Source organism: Cervus canadensis, chromosome 3 (genome assembly GCF_019320065.1).
Source record: "Cervus canadensis isolate Bull #8, Minnesota chromosome 3, ASM1932006v1, whole genome shotgun sequence".
NCBI classification, from domain to species: domain Eukaryota; kingdom Metazoa; phylum Chordata; class Mammalia; order Artiodactyla; family Cervidae; genus Cervus; species Cervus canadensis.
Genome location: NC_057388.1, coordinates 4204427 through 4226789, shown reverse-complemented (window position 1 = coordinate 4226789; position 22363 = coordinate 4204427). Strand labels below are relative to the sequence as shown.

Below are 22363 nucleotides of genomic sequence, written 5' to 3'. Positions count from 1 at the left end.
AAATGGTGCTGGGAAAACTGGGCAGTTACATGTGGAAAAAAAAAAAAGAAAGAAATTTGATTATTCTTTGACACCATTCACAAAAATAGCTCAAAATGGATTAATGACCTAAATGTGAGACTGGACACTATAAAACTACTAGAAGAAAATATAAGTAGAACACTCTAACATACATAGCAGGATTATCTTTTTTGATTCATCTCCCAGAATAATGGAAATAAAACCAAAAATAAACAAATGGGACCTACTTAAACTCAAGAGCTTTTGCACAGCAAAGGAAACAATAAACAAAATGAAAAGACAGCCCACAGACTGGGAGAAATTTGCAAATGATGTGACTGACAAAGGATTAGTCTTCAAAATTTACAAACAGCTCAAGATGCTTAACAGTGTCAAAACAAACAACCCAATCAAACAATAGGCAGAAGACTTAAATAGATATTTCTCTAAAGAAAACATACAGATGGCCAAGAGGCACATGAAAAATGTTCAACATTACTAATTATTAGAGAATTGGAAACTAAAACTAAAATGAAGTATCACCTTACACCAACCAGAATGGTTATCAAAAAATCTACAAACAATAAATGCCGGAGAGGGAGTGGAAAGAATGGAATCCTCCTATACTGTTGGTGGGGATGCTAATTGGTATAGCTACTATGGCTAACAGTATGAAATTTCCTTAGAAAACTAAAAATAAAGCTTCCATATGACCCTGCAATCCCACTCCTGAGCATATATCTGAAGAAAAGCATGATCTGAAAGGATACATGCACTCCAGTGTTCATTCCAGCACTGTTTACCACAGCCAAGACATGGAAACAACCAGAATGTCCATCAGCAGAGGACTGGATGAAGAAAATGTGGTACATTTATACAATGGATTATTATTCAGTCATTGAAAAGAATGGAATAATGCCATTTGAAGCAACACGGATGGACCTGGAGATTGTCATACTGAGTGAAGTAAGTCAGACAGAGAAAGAGAAATATTGTATGACATCCCTTATATACAGAGTCTAAAAGGAAATGATAAAAGTGAACTTATTTACAAAACAGGAACAGACTCACACACTTAGAAAATGAATTTATGGTTGCCTATGCACACTGCTATATTTAAAATGGAAAACCAACAAGGACCTACTGTATAGCACATGGAACTCTGCTCAATGTTACCTGGCAGGCTGGATGGAAGGAGAGTTTGGGGGAGAATGAATACATGGATATGTATGGCTGAGGCCCTTCACTCTTCACTTGTAACTATCACAACATTGTTAATCAGCTATACCTCAATACAAAATAAAAAGTTTTAAAAGATCAAATAAATGACCATATACTCAACATCAAAAATGAAGGGCATTAGGAAGAAGAAACAGGGAAATCTTTAATTTCAAACTTAAAGGAAAGATGGGAAAGTAAACCCTGTACATTTTCAGCCCATGCTAAACACCACCTGTGCATTTCCTAGGATGAGGGGAGCTCCCATCTTAAACCACAGCCCAGGATGGACCTCAATACGGGTAACTGGATACAACACATCTGTGGCTTGTGGTCCATCCTGTCACTTTGCCCAGCATGTTCGTTCCAGCATTTCCCTCCAGCAGCATCTGGGTTGAGGCATTACACTTTCTTGTCTTGTCTCTTTAGCCTTTAAGCTGTCTTTAGCCTCTGGCACATTTCCAGCCTTCCCCCATTCCCCCCATCACCCCCATCTTTTATTAGAACATCCCTCATCTGGGCTTCACCTGATAATTCCTTGTGATGAGATTCACATCAGGCACCTCTCCACACTTATGCTGGCCCTTGGGATTTGCCCCGTGGATGAATGATCAGTCAATGCATTGATGGTTGGCATGGGCTCCTTTGAATCCTATCTTCCCAAGGTTTGTAATTCATTGCTGCCCTGAGTTGCTATGATGATCCCATTGGTGACCCAGGCCAGGCTAGCCGACATCCTTCAAGTTGACTCCATGTCCTGGTGACATGCCCCACACAGCCTTTGCTGGAGTGTTCCTCATTTACTGGCAGAATCAGCTGCTCTGTTCCAGGCTCACTCCTCTTGGCTTCAACCTGGAATCCACCATTTCTCCAGGAGCCCTGGTTCCCTTAGACACTGAGTTGAGTCCTAAGGGTGTCTATGCTGCTGGAGGGGAGTGTGTTTTCTTCTTGATCTCCTGGTGGACGAAGCTGGCCCCTCCAAGTACAGTCCACAGTCTTTCTCCCTGTGTGTGTATCCTGTCCTTCACAACAGGACCCTAGCTCTATCACCCCACAATCACCCACCTGCTCTGTCCTATGATACACTGAACATCATTTCAGGATGGTTTACCTGCACAACAAAAGCTAACAAGAGTGAGGAACTCTTTGCAATTCTCCCCCTGCCCCTGCCATACACTCTACAGAGACTGGGAGAAATTAGACAACAAATTAAATAGTTACAGTACAAATTAAATAGTTACAGTAAGAAATACATTGCATAAATGACCATTAGGGAAACAGTGAGTCCAGGGTATCCTAGACCACCAGGTCATTCTCTTCTTCTCCATCTCCAGGCTGCCTCAAATCATATTTTTAATGAGATTTTCATTGAGTTTTAAATCAGTGTTACAGCTTAGAGAGCAGTGAGTAAAAAAATGAACAGAATGAAATTACAAAGTGGAGACTATAATGGTCATTGGCTGCTGAAATCAGATTTTACTACTGTGCTGACTTGTTTTCAGGAGGCAGAAGATATGGTATATGCCCTTATTTTGAAATTGATATAAAATGTTAACAAGCTGTCAGGGGGCAGGGTAGAGGATCCTTTTTCAATGAATGTCCTGTTGCCCAATAAAGTTTATCTTTTCCTCTGGGCAATAAAAAAATGGTACAACTGAAATATAAGCATTCCTACAAAATCATTCCTAGTCTGATACTAATTCACAAAGAACTGAAGCAAGCAATTGGAGAACTCTGGGGAGACTGAGGTGTGGTGCGATGAGGGTCTGTTTCCCTTGGGTGATGAACCCACATGGAGGTTCTTCATGGAGAAAGCTCTTTGCTTTGCAATAGAAAACCTGGTGCCCAAATGCACCGCTGTTGCTGGCTTTCTCCTGAAATATGCACAGTCCCACGGGCACTGCTGCTGGATCCGGTTCTCTGAGATCGGTGCTGTCACATGGGTCTATGTCCTTGTTGGCACCAGCTGTGCAGTTCTCAGGCCTGGGCAATGACCTAATGTTTGCTGTCCTCTCCGTGTGCCCCATACCACTTGCCTACCTTGAGTCTAAAAGGATTCTGGAAGATTGTCAGATGCAGCCATAATAGCATGATCAGTTCTTCTGGAGTCACCCAGATTTAGCAAATAAGCCGTCATTTCATAGAACAAGGCTTGCTTTGCACGTTTTCATGAAGCTGATTTATCTCCAGCAGGTATGTTTTCTAATTTGAGGCTCTGATTTCAGTTGAGAGGTGACCTCTTGTCATCAATATTGACCACAAACACGAAACTCTACATGAAACCCACAGGAGGGTTTTGATCAGGAAATGCTTGAGCAGATTTTTCTAGAAGGTAGGTGTATGGCTCACCCCGACCAGCCATCTCTCCAGCTATGTATCCCACTATTCCATCACAGCAACGTATTTACATATTACATTCCCAGCAGCAGTACACAAGGGTTCCAATTTCTCCACATGAAAGACTTTTAAAAATATAAGATTATCTCTTCAGCTCCCCATACGATAATTTTCTCCTTCTCTCTTTTTCAACAATGGGTGTATTAAAAGCACCTATACTGATATTTCTTTTGCTTTCTATCCTGGTATATCAGCTTTCCTATAATATTCAGCGAGACTAAATAAAAATTTCAAATGGTGCTTTGGACTATGCTGATGAAAGTTACAACAAGGCTGATGGTAGAGACAGGTCATGAAGTAATGTGTACACAAACCAGGATGGTCTGGCTCATACCCTGCAGGGATTCTCTGAGAGACCCAAGATGTTCTACGGGACCCCATATGGCACTTCCCTCGCAGAGTCTGGAAACAAAGTCAAACAAATAATAACCAACTCACATCCTTTATTACCATGTCACTGATTTTCAAAACTTCTATGAACTGAAGAATGTCCTTGTCACATAGTGTTGTAAGCAGATCCTCAGCATGTAAACAGGGGGAAGAGTGGCTGAACTGACTCCCCAGGACGTGCAGCGACGTGGGTGGGAGATCCTCCCAGGCCTTCACTCTTTGTCCTCCCTGAGGAATGTCTCCAGAATGTGACTTGAAAATGAATACTCTACATCCAGGGTTGGCAGAGTATGGCCCATGAACGAAAGCTGGCCCAAGCTCTGCTTTTGTAAATAAAGAGTCTTGGAACACAAGGTGCCTAGAGGTGACACCGTCCCTGGCTTTCTTGGTGCCGGGGCAGCACTGAGTCCTCCGGCAGAGGCCACGTTGCCCACAAAGCCTGGAACATCTGCTCTCTGACCTTTACACGGAAAGTTTGCCAAGCTCCTTTCCAGAGTTTAGCTCGACTGACAGAGAGACAAGGACTCCTTATGCTCACCAGGGCTCAGGTCAGCCTGTCCAGAGACAGGGCGCTCAGACTGACCAGCTGGGACATGTTGGCCTTCGGTGGGAGGGGGAGCAGGTGTCCACAGCCCTCACCTCAGGTGGGAGACCCGTGGTTTCTTAAAGGGAAAAGGGTGCTGTTAGCAGAAAAAGGAAAGGACACCAGCCAAGGATAGCAACATAGGGAAATTGTCATGTATGTATTTAAAACAAGAGTGGGAAACTAGATAAATGAGTACTCAAACACATCTTCCTTTTTCTTTTCCTTTTTGATATTTCCCTTGTTTTAATCGTTGATTTATAGGAGAAAAAAAAGCCGAATCTTTAAATATAGGGTGCATTTTCTTAACAGAAACTGCATTACCAACTTGACCCAGTCTTTAAATGGAGTCAGGAGGAAGCAGGAAAGTCTTGGCCTGCAGGCATGCTTGTTTGCTCAATCATGTCTGACTCTTTGCTACCCCATGGACTGCAGCCTGCCAGGCTCCTCAGTCCACAGAATTTTTCAGGTGAGAATACTAGGGTGGGTTGCCATTACCTACTCCAGGGGAACCTTCCTGATCCAGGGCCCGAACCTGCGTCTCCTGTGCCTCCTGCATTGCAGGCGGATTCTTCACCTTGTGAGTTATCTCAGAAGCCTATTATCCACCTGACCCAGTCTTTAAATGTCTTCAGGAGGCAGTAGCAGTATCCTGGCCTAGACACTGTCAAGCACACAGCTTTCGACCCCAGCTGCCTGTGCTTTCACGGCTGAATCTGTGAGAAACCCCATGGTTCCACAGCTCCTGAATCCACTGAAAGTCAGAGGGCTGTCCTGCCCATCCCTAGCAATTCAACAAGCCTCAGCAGACCAGTCAAAATGTAAAGATACAATTAGAAATCTGAGCTGCATCTTCACCTCGTCCTGAAGTCAATGACACTGACCAGAATTTGATCAATATGGTTTGGCTAAGAGTTTTGCACACTCCCATTAAGAGAAATACCAACTCCTCTCATCGACTACTGCTCCAGGGTTTTCTGAGGTTGCCACGGCTTTCTGCAGGTTGCAGCTCAGAACCCTGCTGAGAGCAAGAAGCTCTCCCAGGAACCCAATATGCTGGTGACACTGCCATGGATGCTCACACTTGCTCTGCAGTCTGTAATACTCTAGGCCCTCTGTCTAGGACCCCTATCCCAGGGTCCCACAGAGTTCCGTTCTTGGGAGACAAAGAGAAATTTGAAAGGTAATCTGCTGGGAACGCCCTCCGGAAAAACGTTCATATTTTCTCCAGTGTTGTGTAATTAGCAGCCGCAGTTTCTTAGCCAAGTCGGAATTAGGAGGAAGGGACTTCCCTGTCACCCAGTGACAGCGTAAACTATTCATTCTTCCCTGTGCATGCATATGTAATATTTATGGGGTTTTACCTTCTGTATTGGTATGGTGGCCCAACACTGTAATAAAATATGGCATTCAGTTTGCTGACATTGCATGCAGTTTTTAAAGAAAATCCAGACATTTGTAGGATATGTTTGGAAGTGGATTGTTTCCACTGGTTTACAGGTGATGGTCAGCACTGCTGGAACTTTCCATTCACACAGGACCCTGAGGCCTAGAAGTTCCAATGCAGGGCACTGGCTGTGTAGACCTGGTGTCAGCAATGTCCCGGGTTCAACCCAGTTGTTGTGAGCTGAAAGCAGAGTGAAAACAAAACAAGGAAAAGAAAAAGGGCCGGATGGGCACCAGGGTGTGGGGGTCTCTGTCCAGAAGCACGTCCCAAATCGTCTCCTGGGCCTGCAGGGCAGAGCTGCCAGCACACCGCCTGCTTGTCCTCGGTGTGAGGGCCCCGTGGTGTCACCGGCAGATTCCGCAGTGTTGTGTGTGGAGTGTGTCACCATCGTCCCTACCCTGGTGAAGACCTCAGACTGTAGCAGACATTACTGTCACACTCAGCTACTGCTCACTGGTTTGAATAAACTTACTGAGGGAAACATTTTGCTCAGATAGATATAGCATAATATACATGTTTTCTAATTTCCTTTTTTCACTTGTTATTTTTAATAGCACCCATTTAAATAACATTTAAGCAGCATCATTTTCAGTGGCTACAGATTTTTCTTTCATAGAGCAAAACCACAATTTATTTTTTACTAATTCTGTTGTTGAACATCTTCTTGTCCATCTCTTCACTTATACTGAATTCTGAGAACAAGAAATTCTGAGTTACAAGTATGTCCACATTAGGGTTGCAACAGATTTTCAACCTATTGAATAGCTGAAAGAGAGCACTGTAACAATTCATATCTCATCTGTAGCTACCTTACATCTGTAATTATCTATTTTAACTTACTCTCCCATCACAGTAAAACCTTTCTTTAAAAAGGTGTGAAATAGCCTAAGCTTTGCCACAGCTTTCGTTAACTGATTTCCTGTTGCATGACCCTTAGAGCATTCTGAACTTTTGAGGTTATGAGTAATACTCTGAGGGACATCTGAGAAAGGAAATAAAATTTGTGGGGCACTTATCATGTAGTTTAGCCCATTTACGTTTCAGGCATTATCTCACTTAATGCCAAACACCCTCTGAGTCAGGAACTGTTACTGTTCTCTTCTCTCAGATGAACTGGAGGCCTGGAGAGGTTAAATGCTGCGCTCTTCGGAGCTCACACATGCTGAGATGGGAAGCTCCCCCGGCTCTTCACAACTCCAGACACTGAACCTTGACTCACAGTCACCCAGCGGGACAGAGGAGCCTGGCAGGCTGCAGTCCATGGGGTTGCCAAGAGTCAGACGTGACAAGCGACTCACACTGTCGCCGCCCACCCCCCCCCCCATCTTTGCGGTGCCATCGGTTGGTTAAGGAGCTCACACTGATATGTCCCTGCAGACCTCCAAGCCTCGAGGAACATCCAGAGCAGGTGAAGTCCTGAGTAAAAGGGGAAGCTTGTCCACGAGATGATGTCCTTGCGCTTGCGCATGTGCAGATGAGACTCCATAACCCAGCTACCCTCTCACACCCCGGCACCTAGGGAGTCTGCCCACTGCGCGTGCGGGGACTGCCGCATCCCGTGAGTAAGGCGAGCGTTACCTGCCTCCTGTCTTCACCGGTCTTTGTTTTTCTAGAACAGGAATGGAATATGGAGAATTTGAGCTGGCTGACCATGTAACAGTGTCCAGCTTGTGACTGAGACTGTAGAGTCGGTGAGGTTCTATCTGCACCTCAATTTCTGTTAATCTGAAATATCTGCTCGTATTCACTCAAGCCTTTAGTCTTTGAAGCCTGGCTCAGCAAGAAGGGCAGAAAGAGGGCTGAAAACTGGGTTCCTTGGATTGTGCTGTATAAAGGTACAGATGCAGGGATCTAGTCCATAAGGGAAATAACTAGTTGTTTATGCAGACTTGTCAGCTTTAGCCAGTCCCCACTCCACCATCCACCACCATCTTCCTGGCATGAGCTGGGTGCCAAGAACCTTGAGAAGGCTACGGAGTTTCCTGGGAGGCAGAACACCATATGCTCTTCTGTCCCACAGCTTGTTTTGCTTATTTTAGTTCATTCTTTTGATGTTTTTATCGTTGAATAAATAAATCACTATACAAGCCTTTTAAAGAGTGGGGCAGAGCCATGTTCATTCAATTAGAGTTGGAAAGAGAGAGAAGGACCTCCTGCTTTCTGATGTGTGATTGTGTGCTGTGTAAGCTGGAGCTGGGGTCACTGGTGCAGTCAAGGATTGGAAAGGAAGCCCAGGAAAGATCCAGACACATACTCTGCATCTAACAATTCTCTGACAGCTACCTCAGGTTCTTCTTCCCAAGGCTGAACAACCTTGAAGTCATCATAATGGTGGAAGTCACTGAATTTGGGGTCCTGTTACCCCTTGATTGCGAACATCTACTGGATCATCGAAAAAGCAAGAGAGTTCCAGAAAAACATCTATTTTTGCTTTATTGACTATGCCAAAGCCTTTGATGTGTGGATCACAATACTGTGGAAAATTCATCAAGAGATGGGAATACCAGACCACCTGACCTGCCTCTTGAGAAACCCGTATGCAGGTCAGGAAGCAACAGTTAGAACTGGACATGGAACAACAGACTGGTTTCCAATAGGAAAAGGAGTACATCAAGGCTGTATATTGTTACTCTGCTTATTTAACTTATATGCAGAGTACATGACGAGAAATGCTGGGTGGGATGAAGCACAAGCTGGAATCAAGATTGCTGGGAGAAATATCAATAACCTCAGATATGCAGATGACACCACCCTTATGGCAGAAAGTGAAGAGGAGCTAAAAAGCTTCTTGATGAAAGTGAAAGAGGAGAGTGAAAAAGTTGGCTTAAAGCTCAACATTCAGAAAACTAAGATCATGGCATCTGGTCCCATCACTTCATGGGAAATAGATGGGGAAACAGTGCAAACAGTGTCAGACTTTATTTTTTTGGGCTCCAAAATCACTGCAGATGGTGATTGCAGCCATGAAATTAAAAGACACTTACTCCTTGGAAGGAAAGTTATGATCAACCTACACAGCATATTAAAAAGCAGAGACATTATTTTGCCAACAAAGGTCCGTCTAGTCAAGGTTATGGTTTTTCTAGTGGTCATGTATGGATGTGAGAGTTGGACTATAAAGAAAGCTGAGCACCAAAGAATTGGTGCTTTTGAACTGTGGTGTTGGAGAAGACTCTTGAGAGGCCCTTGGACTGCAAGGAGATCCAACCAGTCCATCCTAAAGGATATCAGTCCTGGGTGTTCATTGGAAGGACTGATGCTGAAGCTGAAACTCCAATACTTTTGTCACCTCATGCGAACAGTTGACTCATTGGAAAAGACCCTGATGCTGGGACGGACTGGGGGCAGGAGGAGAAGGGGATGACAGAGGATGAGATGGCTGGATGGCATCACCGACTCGATGGACATGAGTTTGAGTAAACTCCGGGAGTTGGTGATGGTCAGGGAGGCCTGGCGTGCTGCAATTCATGGGGTCACAAAGAGTCGGACATGACTGAGTGACTAAACTGAACTGAACTGAACTGAACTACTTGTGGATTATTGAATAATTGGATTATTGTAAAAGTTTCAACCTTTAAGATTTTTCTCCATCAAATCCTTGGTTACCTTGCTGTTGGTTGTTAAAATATTATCTGGGACTTGCATTTCCTTCAGAATAAAGAAAAAGAAGCTGGATTTGACCTGCTGTCTAAAACTACCAAAAACAAGGCAAAATAGATGAAACATTGGTTTTCAAGATATTGGAAACCAGGCAATGAAGGACAGTGATCTCTGGCGATTGGAAACAAATACAGTGAGACTTAAAATATCCCTAACTTACCACCTTGACAGTGTTTCTAAGTCCCAGTGCTTGCAGAGGGCTTCAGAGAGAGCCCAGAAGACAGCCTGAGATGAAGAGACTGCGAGTGAGAACCCAGAAGGTAACTAATTGCTGGGTGCCATAGGCTAGAAAGTGAAAGTCACTCATTCCTGTCTGACTCTCTGAGACCCCAAGGGCTATACAGTCCATGGAGTTCTCCAGGCCAGAATACTGGAGTGGGTAGCTGTCTTTTCTCCAGGGGCTCTTCCCAACTCCTCCAGGGGATCTCCAGTGATCGAATCCAGGTCTCCAGGGTTGCAGGAGGATTCTTTACCAGCTGAGCCACCAGGCAAGCCCATAGGTTAGAAAGTTGCAGAGAAACAGAGAATTCCTGGATCTGCAGAGGGTCCACTGTGAGTAGTCAGTGAGTGCTATATATTCAGAAACTATCTGAGGCTGGGAAAAGAATCACCCAAAAGGGCTAAAAGGAGCAGCATTCAGCACTCACACATGTCAGGGACTAGTACGTGTTCCCACCAGTAGACTAGAAACCCCAATATCCATGGGTGATTAGGTAAACAAGCAGAAAAGTCTTGCCAAGTAGGAGAAAATTATTAATACCACCCAGACTGAACACTATTCCAGCTCCATTTAACCAATTTTACATTATTTGTTTTTAATTTTTTTTTTGGCCACACTGCACAGCATGTGGGATCTGAGTTCCTCAACAAGGAATCAAACTTGCACCCTCTGCAGTAGAAAGGCGGTGTCTTAACCACTAGACTACCAGGAATGTCCCTCCACATAACCAATTTTAAAAGAAAAGCTCTAAAGGATCCATCCAACAGTGTCCAAGTAACTAAACTGTCTCAAACAAAAGATGTAAATCAACAGATCAAAACTAACTTAGACCAGCACAGATGCTGGAATCAGAAGACAAGCATCTTAAATAGTCACTAGAACTGTATTTCATGTGTTGGAAAGTTAAGTAGAGAGATGGAATATATAAAAAATATTCAAATAAAAACTCTAGAGATAAAAATGTGCAAGATGAGAACTCTGTGAGTTGGCTGACAGACTGGACATTGCAGAATAAGTTTTAGTGAATTTGAAGACAGAGTGATAGAAACTACCCACAAAGAAATACAGAAAGAAACACACAGAGAATAGTGAACGACTACAAGGAGCAGAGTGACTTATGAGACAACTTTAAGATGCACAGTATATGTGTCATTGGTAAAACAATACAGGAAATTAATGAACCCAAAAATGTTTGTTTTGAGAAAATCAATAAAAATCGATAAGCTTTTAGAGAGATACAGAAAGAGAACACAAAGTTCAAGTCTCAGAAGTGAGTTCAGGGGGGAGGGGGGATCAGGATGGGGAACACATGTAAATCCATGGCTGATTCATGTCAATGTATGGCAAAAACCACTACAATACTGTAAAGTAATTAGCCTCCAACTAATAAAAATAAGTGGGAAAAAAAAAGAAGCGAGTTCAGTGGCATTGCTATAGATATTAAAAGAACACTAATGGAATGTTGTGAACAACTTTGTGCTAGTCAGTTTGACAGCTTAGGTGAAATTCACCAGTCCTTGAAACATATACAGTTATCAAGGTTTATAGAAGAGAAAATATCTAATCTAAATAAACTTATCGCTATTAAAAATTAGATTTATGGATAAAACGCTTCCCCCAAAGAAAAAACTACAGTGCCAGATGACTTCACTTTCAATAATTTAGGGAATAAATAATACAAGCACTACAGTAACTCTTATAGATAATTTAAAAAGAGAGAAATTTTCCAACCTCTCCCATGAGAGTTGCCTTGATATCAAAGCCAAAGACATTACAAGAAGACAGACCAGTAACAGTCATTAACACAGACAATGCTAAAGCTAGTTTGGATAAATCAAATCCAGCAATATATAAAAAGGATAATACATCATAATCAAGCAACCTCACACCAGGAATGCAAGACTGGTTTAACATTGCAAAATAATCAATATAATCCATCATATTAACAAGCTCATAATGAAAAACCATACAGTCATAACAACAGGTATAGCCATCCAATCTGATAAACATGGGACTAGAGGGACTCAGTCATCAATGTGGGAATCGAGGGGCATATTCTCAACTTGATGAAGGGCATCTATAACAAATCTACTGCTAACCTGATTCTTATTATTGCAAGACTGAGTGCTTGTCCCCAAGGTAAAGAACAAGTACATCCATTCACAGTCTTTCGATTCAACTTTGAACTGAAGGAATAGCCAGCAAAATAAGCAAGATATAGAAATAAAAAAATCCAGATTGGAATGAGAGATAAAACCGTCTTTATTCATGGATATCATGATCATCTATGTGAAAAATAAGAGCATCTACAAATAAGCCTCCAGACCTGATAAGCAAGTTAGTAATTTTGCAGGAAACAAGAATGATATACAACAATCAATTGTATTTTTGTACACTAGCAATGAATAATCAGAAATAGAAATTTTAAAATATTATTTTAACAGTATGAAAAATAGGAAATATTTTGGGCCAAATCCAACAAGAGATTTAGCAACCCATACATTGGAACCCACAAAAAAATTGCTGGAACTCATAGAAATAAAGAGTACCCAAATTGAGAAAAACATTTGTTCATAGTTTGGGGCACTTGATATTGCAAAGATAGTTTCAAAGTAATATCAATAATCTCAGTGGACATTTTTGCAGAAATTGACAAGTTCACTCTAAAATTTATACATCAAATCAAAGGGCTTAACATAACCAAAACAAAAACTGTAGTTTTTTGAAAGACAAAAAAATTGGAGGAATAACATTATCTGAACTCAAGATTCATTACTAACCTATAGTTTTTCCAGTAGTCATGTACGAATGTGAGAGTTGGACCATAAAGAAAGTTGAGTGCTGAAGAATTGATCCTTTTGAACTGTAGTACTGGAGAAGACTCTTGAGAGTCCCTTGGAAAGCAAGGAGATCAAACCAGTCCATCCTAAAGGAAATCAACCCTGAATATTCACTGGAAGGACTGATGTTGAGGCTGAAACTCCAATACTTCGGCCACCTGATGCAGAGCTGGCCCATTGGAAAAGACCCTGATGCTGGGAAAGATTGAGGGCTGGAGGAGAGGGGGTACCAGAGGATGAGATGGTTGGATGGCATCACTCATCAATGGACATGAGTTTAAGCAAACCCTGGGAGATAGTGAAGGACAGGGAAGCCTGGTGTGCTGCAGTCCATGGGGCTGCAAAGAGTTGAGCATAACTTAGCGACTGCACAACAAGAACAACAATAATCAACTGAGTATGATAGAAAAATAGATCAGTGGAACAGGATGACAGGATGGAATATCCAGAAATAGATACACACATATTTGGAGAACTAATGTTTTTTCAGGCAAGTGTTTATCAGGGTGTGCTAAGCAGGGGAGGTGAGAACAAGCAACAGGTTCACTTGCTTGCTCACTCACTGAGGAGGGACCAGCTTGCTCCCTGTATGGGGTGACGGTAGGGATGTGTTCAAGGATCAGGCCTGAGGGCTGGTTTAGGTGGTTTGCACATCCTTTTGTGGTGTTGTGTGCAAGGGTCATGCAGAGGGCCATGATTTTTCTCCGGGCTCTTCAGAGGTGGCAATTGGGTTTTTTAGTCTCGTTGTATCTTTTGTCCAGTATTTGCCCCAACTGTGCATACATGCAGTTATGCAAAGGCGATGCAGTGGAGGAAGAATAGTTTTCTCAATAAGTTGTGCTGGAATAATTGGATATTCTTATTTAAAAAAAAAGAAAAGGAGAACATCAAGCTATATTTTTACTTAAATGCAGCAATTAGCATGAAATGAGTCATAGACTTAAATGTCCAACCTAAAGCTATAAAACTTCTAGATGAAAAGCAGGAGAAAATTTTTGTGACTTGAGTCAGGCAAAGATCTCTTAGCTATAATAACACCAAAGCATAATCTAAAAAATGAAAAATTGATAAATTGAATTTAATCAAAATTGAAAACTTCTGCTCTTCCAAAGAAAGTGTCCATTCTCTTCTAAAGAGAATTGAAAAGACACAGACTGGGAAAAATATCTGCAAATCTTCTATGAGATAAAGGATTTATATCCAGAATATGTAAATATGTCTCAAACTCACTAATAGGGAAATTCAGTTAAAATTGGGCAAAAAATAGCAGATATTTTACCAAAGAAAATGTACATGTGGCATGGACATTTAAAACTATTCACTATTATTATTAGTTATTATGAACACGGACATGAAGTTGGTCAGACTGCAGGAGATGAGGGACAGGGAAGCCTGGCATGCTGCAGTCCATGCAGTCACGAAGAGTCTGTGTGACCGAACAACATTATGAAAATGCACATTCAAACCAAAGTGAAATACCACTACATACCTACTTAATGGCTAAATTTTAAAAGACTGAGATGGTTAATTTGATGTGTCCGTTTGGCTGGGCCATCTTGCTCAGATATGTAGTCAAATTTTGGATGCTTCTGTGAGAGTGTTTTGGGGTGAGGTTAAGATATTATATTGGTGGGCTTTGACTAATCCAATCAGCTGAAGGTCTGAATACAACAAAAGACCAACATCCTCCAAGCAAGAAGGAATTCGGAGCAGATGCCTCTGGACTTGAGCTGCAACCTCAGCACTTCCTGGATCTCCAGCCTGAGGCCCCAACCTGCAGATTTTGGACTTGCCAGTCTCCACAATCTCATGAGCCAATTCTTTCCAATAAATCTCTTCTTACATGTATACACACACCCTACTGGTTCTGTTTCCCTGGAGAACCCTGACGCATGACTAACCGCACCATGTGTTGGCAAGAGTGTGGAGCAGTTGGACTGCTCATACATAATTGATGGAAATGTAAAATAGTGCCAACACTTTGGAAAGCAGTGTGTCAGTTTCCTAAGAAGTGAAATCTTTATCTACCGTAAGATCTAGTCTTTCTGCTCCTAGGTTCTTAACCAAGGATAAAGCAAACACACATTCATGCACAAAAGCATAGGCAAGTATTCACAGCACGTTATGTGCAATCTCCCAGTACTGGAGAGAAGTCAGGCGTCCATCAACAGGTGAAAGGATAAAAAGAGTGCCATGTATCCACACAATGGATTTTTATCTTATTTTTTATTGATATAATTGCTTTACAATATTGTTAGTTTCTGCTGTACAATGAAGGGAATCAGCTACATGTCTACATATATCCCCTCCCTCTTGGACCTTCCTGCCCAACCCCCTCCACCCCACCCCTCTAGGTCACCACAGAGCAAGGATCTGAGCCCCCTGTGCTATACTGCAGGCTCCCATTAGCTATCTCTTTACACATGGTAGTGTATATATCTCAGTCCTAACCTCTCAATTCTTCCCAGCCCTCTCCCTCTCCTCCCTATCCACATGTCTTTTCCTTACATCTGTATCTCTATTCCTGTTTTGCAAATAGGTTCATCAACCTAAAAGTCCATTTTCTGACAAATGGATAAAGAAGATAGATAGAAAATAGAATATTATTCAGCCATTAAGAGGAATGAAATAAAGTCATTTGTAGAGATGTGAATGGACCTAGAGATTGTCATACAAAGAGAAGTCAGAAAGAAAAGAACATATCATGCATATTAATGCATATATATGAAATCTACAGTGGATTTTTATATAGCAATAAAAGGAATGAATTATTGGCATATGATTCAATATGAAGGAATCCCAATAATGATGAGCAAAAGAAGATGGAAAAAAATGCTTCATGATTAATTTTCCGTGAAAATTGCCTGCTTATGTATAATGATGGTCAGTGATTGACTTGAAATGTGGTGGCTAGAGCGGAAAGGAGAAATAGGAGGGAAGGATTTTGAAGGGACATGAAGAACCATTTGGAGCTCGTAGAAATGTTAGTACTTTGAGAGTAGTGATAGTTTAATAGTGTACACATATGTCAGAAATCATCAAATTCTAGTCTTTAAATTCAGTTCACGTATGCCAGTTAGACCCCAATAAAGGAGTTAAGCCAATGGTTTAAAGACAGTATTAGAAACAGCATCAGACTAAATTTTATTTATTTATTTATTTATTGTTGCAGACTAAATTTTAGTAGCTGAGTTCAGTGAGGATGAATGAGCTCAGGCCAGGACAGAGTTGGAGGGCCACAGGTGAGACAGCTCAGCAGAGCAGGCCCTCCAGCTTCAGGCGTTACTTGCCCATTCCTGCCAGCTGACTGCCCCAACCTTCCACCTCTGAAGGAGACTTTTATTCTGCAAGACCTAGCCTGGATGGACCGTTCTTGGTGAGGCTTTCTCAGTCCTGCTGGGTCTGCAGGGATCACCCTTTTGCATTCCCCAAACCCCTTTTCTATGCTGATAGTTAAACAAACTTACCCTGCTTTGTATTCATCTTTCCCCTGCTTTCTTCAAATAGATTACAAAACAGAAGGGATCCAGCCCACTGCAGCCCAACGCTTGGCAGACAGAAGGTGCTCATTACATGTTCATTGAATGAGTGAATGAAAACTTTATCTGCTCTGGGGTTTCTCTCAATAAACCATTTCTACAAATTCATTCTCTTCAGGAGCAGAGAATCCATCTGGGGAGTAGACACAGATACCCAAATCAGCACACCTTTATAATGCACCTGTCGCTCTCCTCTTTGGGGTGCATGGGGACAAAGAAAAGGCAGTCCTGTCCATGAAATGTTTGTGTTCTGAGAGGGGAAGAGCCCATCCTAAAATAGAGACCTCAGTCCTTGTCCTGCCATCCCTGCTGCTCCCGATGGAGGCTTCCCTGCATCCACTGTCCTAAGACCACTCACCCTCTGCTGGCTGACCCTGCTGCTTCTGCAGTCTCCTCCCTCCCTGCAGTGGGGCGCTTAACTGCCCTTCACATCCTTTCTCAGCATCCAGCTTCTCTTTCTATGAGTAGAGAGGACAGTTTCCCCCCAAAATCACTAGCATCCCCTTATTTCCAATTGTTTATTTGTGTAGCCAGTATTTAACAGCAGGTGGGAAGTGAGCCACATCCAGACAGTGTAATATGATAAATTTACCCTTCAGACTGTCAGGAGCTTCTGGGGCAACTTGGTCTCAGTTTGAGGAGACGAGAACAAGAGGATCCCACTGAGGGTTTTGCCAAATGTCTACACTCCAGGCCCAGGAATGGTCTCAGTTCTTTGCTCCAGTGAAGCAAAGCACATGCTCAATCTGTCTGTTGAGTAAATGGACAACATAAAAGATGAGCTGGGGAAGGCACCCATAGTTGAGTTTTGGCAGCCCGTCAGGATTTATCACCATTTCATAGGTTTGTGATAGGGGTCTTTTGCATACTTGTTCCTTTTTAATCTGAATATTAAATGATGTGTGTTTTCATCATTACTGTTGGGCAGGGAATGAGGTTTCCTACAACCGCAGTTCAGTTCAGTTCAGTCACTCAGTCGTGTCCGACTCTTTGTGACCCCATGAATCCCAGCACACAAAGCCTCCCTATCCATCACCAACTCCCAGAGTTTACACAAACTCATGTCCACCGACTCAGGTGATGCCATCCAACTGTCTCCTCCTCTATCATCCCCTTCTCCTCCTGCCCCCAAACCCTCCCAGCATCAGGGTTTTTTCCAATGAGTCAACTCTTTGCATGAGGTGGTCAAAGTACTGGAGTTTCAGCTCCAATGAACACCCAGGACTGATCTCCTTCAGGATGGACTAGTTGGATCTCCTTGCAGTCCAAGGGACTCTCAAGAGTCTTCTCCAACACCACAGTTCAAAAGCATCAATTTTTCGGCACTTAGTTTTCATCACAGCCCAACTCTCACATCCATACATGACCACTGGAAAAACCATAGCCTTGACCAGATGGACCTTTGTTGGCAAGGTAATGTCTCTGCTTTTTAGTATGCTGTCTATATTGGTCATAACTTTCCTTCCAAGGAGTAAGTGTCTTTTAATTTCATGGCTGCAATCACCATCTGCAGTGATTTTGGAGCCCAGAAAAATAAAGTCTGACACTGGTTCCACTGTCTCTCCATCTATTTGCCATGAAGTGATGGGACCAGATGCCATGATCTTAGTTTTCTGAATGTTGAGCTTTAAGCCAACTTTTTCACTCTCCTCTTTCACTTTCATCAAGAGGCTTTTTAGTTCCTCTTTACTTTCAGCCATAAGGGTGGTGTCATCTGCATATCTGAGGTTATTGATATTTCTCCCAGCAATCTTGATTCCAGCTTGTGCTTCATTCAGCCCAGAGTTTCTCATGATGTACTCTGCATGTAAGTTAAATAAGCAGGGTAACAATATGCAGCCTTGACGTACTCTTTTTCCTATTTGGAACCAGTCTGTTGTTCCATGTCCAGTTCTAACTGTTGCTTCCTAACCTGCATACAGGTTTCTCAAGAGGCAGGTCAGGTGGTCTGGTATTCCCATCTCTTGCAGAATTTTCCACAGTTTATTGTGATCCACACAGTCAAAGGCTTTGGCGTGGTCAACAAAGCAGAAATAGATATTTTTCTGGAACTCTCTCGCTTTTTCAATGACCTAGCGGATGTTGGCAATTTGATCTCTGGTTCCTCTGCCTTTTCTAAAACCAGCTTAAACATCTGGAAGTTCACAGTTCACGTATTGCTAAAGCCTGGCTTGGAGAATTTTGTGGGTTACTTTACTAGCGTGTGAGATGAGTACAATTGTGTGGTAGTTTGAGCATTCTTTGGGATTGCCTTTCTTAGGGATTGGAATGAAAACTGACCTTTTCCAGTCCTGTGGCCACTGCTGAGTTTTCCAAATTTTCTGGCATATTGAGTGCAGCACTTTCACAGCATCATCTTTCAGGATTTGAAATAGCACAACTGGAATTCCATCACATCTACTAGCTTTGTTAGTAGTGATGCTTTCTAAGGCCCACTTGACTTCACATTCCAGGATGTCTGGCTCTAGGTGAGTGATCACACCATTGTGATAATCTGGGTCATGAAGATCTTTTTTGTACAGTTCTTCTGTGTATTCTTGCCACCTCTTCTTAATATCTTCTGCTTCTGTTAGGTCCATACTATTTCTGTCCTTTATCGAACCCATCTTTGCGTGAAATGTTCCCTTGATATCTCTAATTTTCTTGAAGAGATCTCTAGTCTTTCCCATTCTGTTGTTTTCCTCTATTTCTTTGCATTGATCGCTGAGGAATGCTTTCTTATCTCTCCTTGCTATTCTTTGGAACTCTGCATTCAAATGGGAAGATCTTTCCTTTTCTCCTTTGCTTTTTCCTTCTCTTCTTTTCACAGCTATTTGTAAGGCCTCCTCAGACAACCATTTTGCCTTTTTGCATTTCTTTTCCATGGGGATGGTCTTGATCCCTGTCTCCTGTACAATGTCACGAACCTCTGTCCATAGTTCATCAGGCTCTCTGTCTATCAGATCTAGTCCCTTAAATCTATTTCTCACTTCCACTGTATAGTCATAAGGGATTTGATTTAGTTCATACCTGAATGGTCAAGTGGTTTTCCCTACTTTCTTCAGTTTAAGTCTGAATTTGGCAATAAGGAGTTCAGAATCTGAGCCATAGTCAGCTCCTGGTCTTGTTTTTGCTGACTGTATAGAGCTTCTCCATCTTTGGCTGCAAAGAATATAATCAATCTGATTTCAGTGTTGATCATCTGGTGATGTCCACGTGTAGAGTCTTCTCTTGTGTTGTTGGAAGAGGGTGTTTGCTGTGACCAGTGCGTTCTCTTGGCAAAACTCTATTAGCCTTTGCCCTGCTTCATTCCATACTCCAAGGCCAAATTTCCCTGTTACTCCAGGTGTTTCTTGATTTCCTACTTTTACATTCCAGTCCCCTATAATGAAAAGGACATCTTTTTTGGGTGTTAGTTCTTAAAGGTCTTGTAGGTCTTCATAGAACCATTCAACTTCAGCTTATTCAGCATTACTGGTTGGGGCATAGGCTTGGATTACCGTGATATTGAATGGTTTGCCTTGGAAAGGAACAGAGATCATTCTGTCATTTTTGAGATTGCGTCTAAGTACTGTGTTTCGGACTCTTTTGTTGACCATGATGGCTACTCCATTGCTTCTAAGGGATTCCTGCCCACATTTGTAGATATAATGGTCATCTGAGTTAAATTCACCCATTCCAGTCCATTTTAGTTTGCTGATTCCTAGAATGTCGACATTCACTCTTGCCATCTCCTGTTTGACCACTTCCAATTTGCCTTGATTCATGGACCTAACATTCCAGGTTCCTATGCAATATTGCTCTTTACAACATTGGACCTTGCTTCTATCACCAGTCACATCCACAACTGGGTATTGTTTTCATTTTGGCTCCACCCCTTCATTCTTTTTTTTTTTTTTAATTTAATTTATTTATTTTTTCAGTGGGTTTTTTCATACATTGATATGAATCAGCAATAGATTTACACGTATTCCCCATCCCGATCCCCCCTCCCACCTCCCTCTCCACCTGATTCCTCTGGGTCTTCCCAGTGCACCAGGCCCGAGCACTTGTCTCATGCATCCCAGCTGGGCTGGTGACCTGTTTCACCATAGATAATATACATGCTGTTCTTTTGAAACATCCCACCCTCACCTTCTCCCACAGAGTTCAAAAGTCTGTTCTGTACATCTGTGTCTCTTTTTCTGTTTTGCATATAGGGTTGTCATTACCATCTTTCTAAATTCCATATATATGTGTTAGTATGCTGTAATGTTCTTTATCTTTCTGGCTTACTTCACTCTGTATAATGGGCTCCAGTTTCATCCATCTCATTAGGACTGGTTCAAATGAATTCTTTTTAACGGCTGAGTAATATTCCATGGTGTATATGTACCACAGCTTCCTTATCCATTCATCTGCTGATGGGCATCTAGGTTGCTTAAAAATATGGAACGCTTCACGAATTTGCATGTCATCCTTGCGCAGGGGCCATGCTAATCTTCTCTGTATCGTTCCAATTTTAGTATATGTGCTGCCGAAGCGAGCACCCCTTCATTCTTTCTGGAGTTATTTCTCTACTGATCTCTGGTAGCATAGTGGGCACCTACCGACCTGGGGAGTTCCTCACAACCGCACCACACAGCAAATACACTCATCTCTAAACCTAGAGCCCTGGTCTCATCTATTTAATGTTCTCAGCCTGGCTTTCTGCAGCCAACATCCCATGGTTTTCACTTTACCCTGGGCTTCCCTGTTGGCTCAGACAGTAAAGAATCTGCCTGCAATGCAGGAGACCTGAGTTTGATATCTGGGTCGGGAAGATCCCCTGGAGGAGGGTGTGGCAACTCACTCCAGTATTCTTGCCTGGAGAATTCCATGGACAGAGGAGCCTGGTGGGCTGCAGTCCATGGCGTCACATAAAGTTGGACACAACTGAGCGACTAACATACTTTAAAATGCTGCATGACAGAGGAAGAAAATTTGCCCAAAAAAAAAAAAAAAAAAAAATCCAATCAATTCCCTCTAAGGGCAAAAGAAAAATATGCTATGGTGGTATTTGAAGCAGACCTTACTTTATAAACAATTATATTTCCATTTTAATTATCTTCTTGATGCATTTTCTCAGGTCGAAAATATGTCATCTGTGAGTGGATTCTTGGTGGCAGTCAACTGAAATGATATTTTAAATATAGGCAACATTTAGGTAATAAATATAGCCTGCTGTGTGTGCTCAGAATAATAACAACATAAAAATCTAACCACTTTATTAATTACCATCAAGTATCAAATACCATAATTTTTACATCCAGGGAAAATTGTCTGCCAGTGTTAATCTTTTAGTTAAAATATTTTTAGCTTAAGTCAAAGATATCCATAACTCGATTAAAAAAAAACAGAGGTATTTTTCTTGTATTATTCAATTTGGAACCCACAGATGTAATTAGAGGTTTCAAATGAAATATTTGTTGTTGACATGAGATCCAGAGGGAAAAGTTCTGGGTAAAATGAACATTTCTGACACTTGTGAGCAAAGGGAGAAACTTCATTTTGGTAAAGAACATTATATTGAACATTCTTCCATGAGAATTCAGAGATTTGCTCTCATTTTCTCCTTCTAATCAAATTGCAGTTTGTATATGTGGTGTTGTAATTTAAAATAAGAAATACATCGTTAGTCTTCATTGTTTCTGCACTTAACTCCTAAAACCCTTGTAATTTCTTCTAGAATCTTTTGTTAAAATATTTAGCTTTGTTCCTGGTTCCTGAGATAGCTTCAGAGCAATACAACTGAAATGGGTGTCTATTGTTATTGACATGACCGGCACCTTTCAATCACATCTTAGTTTGTGTTGGACTTCCCTTGTGGCTCACCGGTAAAGAATCTGCCCACAGTGTGAGAGATGAGGGTTCAATCCCTGGGTCAGGGAAACCCCCTGGTGGAGGAAATGGCAACCCACTCCAGTATTCTTGCCTAGAAAATTCCATGGACAGACAAGCCTGTCAGACTGAAGTCCATGAGGTCGCAAAGAGTCAGACAGGACTGCATGCAAGCATATTAGTTTATGTTAATGAGGTACCTTTGGGAAAGCCCATAAGGGTGGAGGACTG

At 42.1% G+C, this 22363-nt stretch overlaps 1 non-coding gene across 1 annotated transcript; it reads right to left on the bottom strand.

Moving 5' to 3' along the window:
* Positions 1-20695: 20695 nt before the first annotated feature.
* Positions 20696-20802, bottom strand: LOC122438946. Its single transcript, XR_006268691.1, has one exon. It is a non-coding gene; the product is annotated as a U6 spliceosomal RNA (small nuclear RNA).
* Between the last annotated feature and the right edge of the window lie 1561 nt (positions 20803-22363).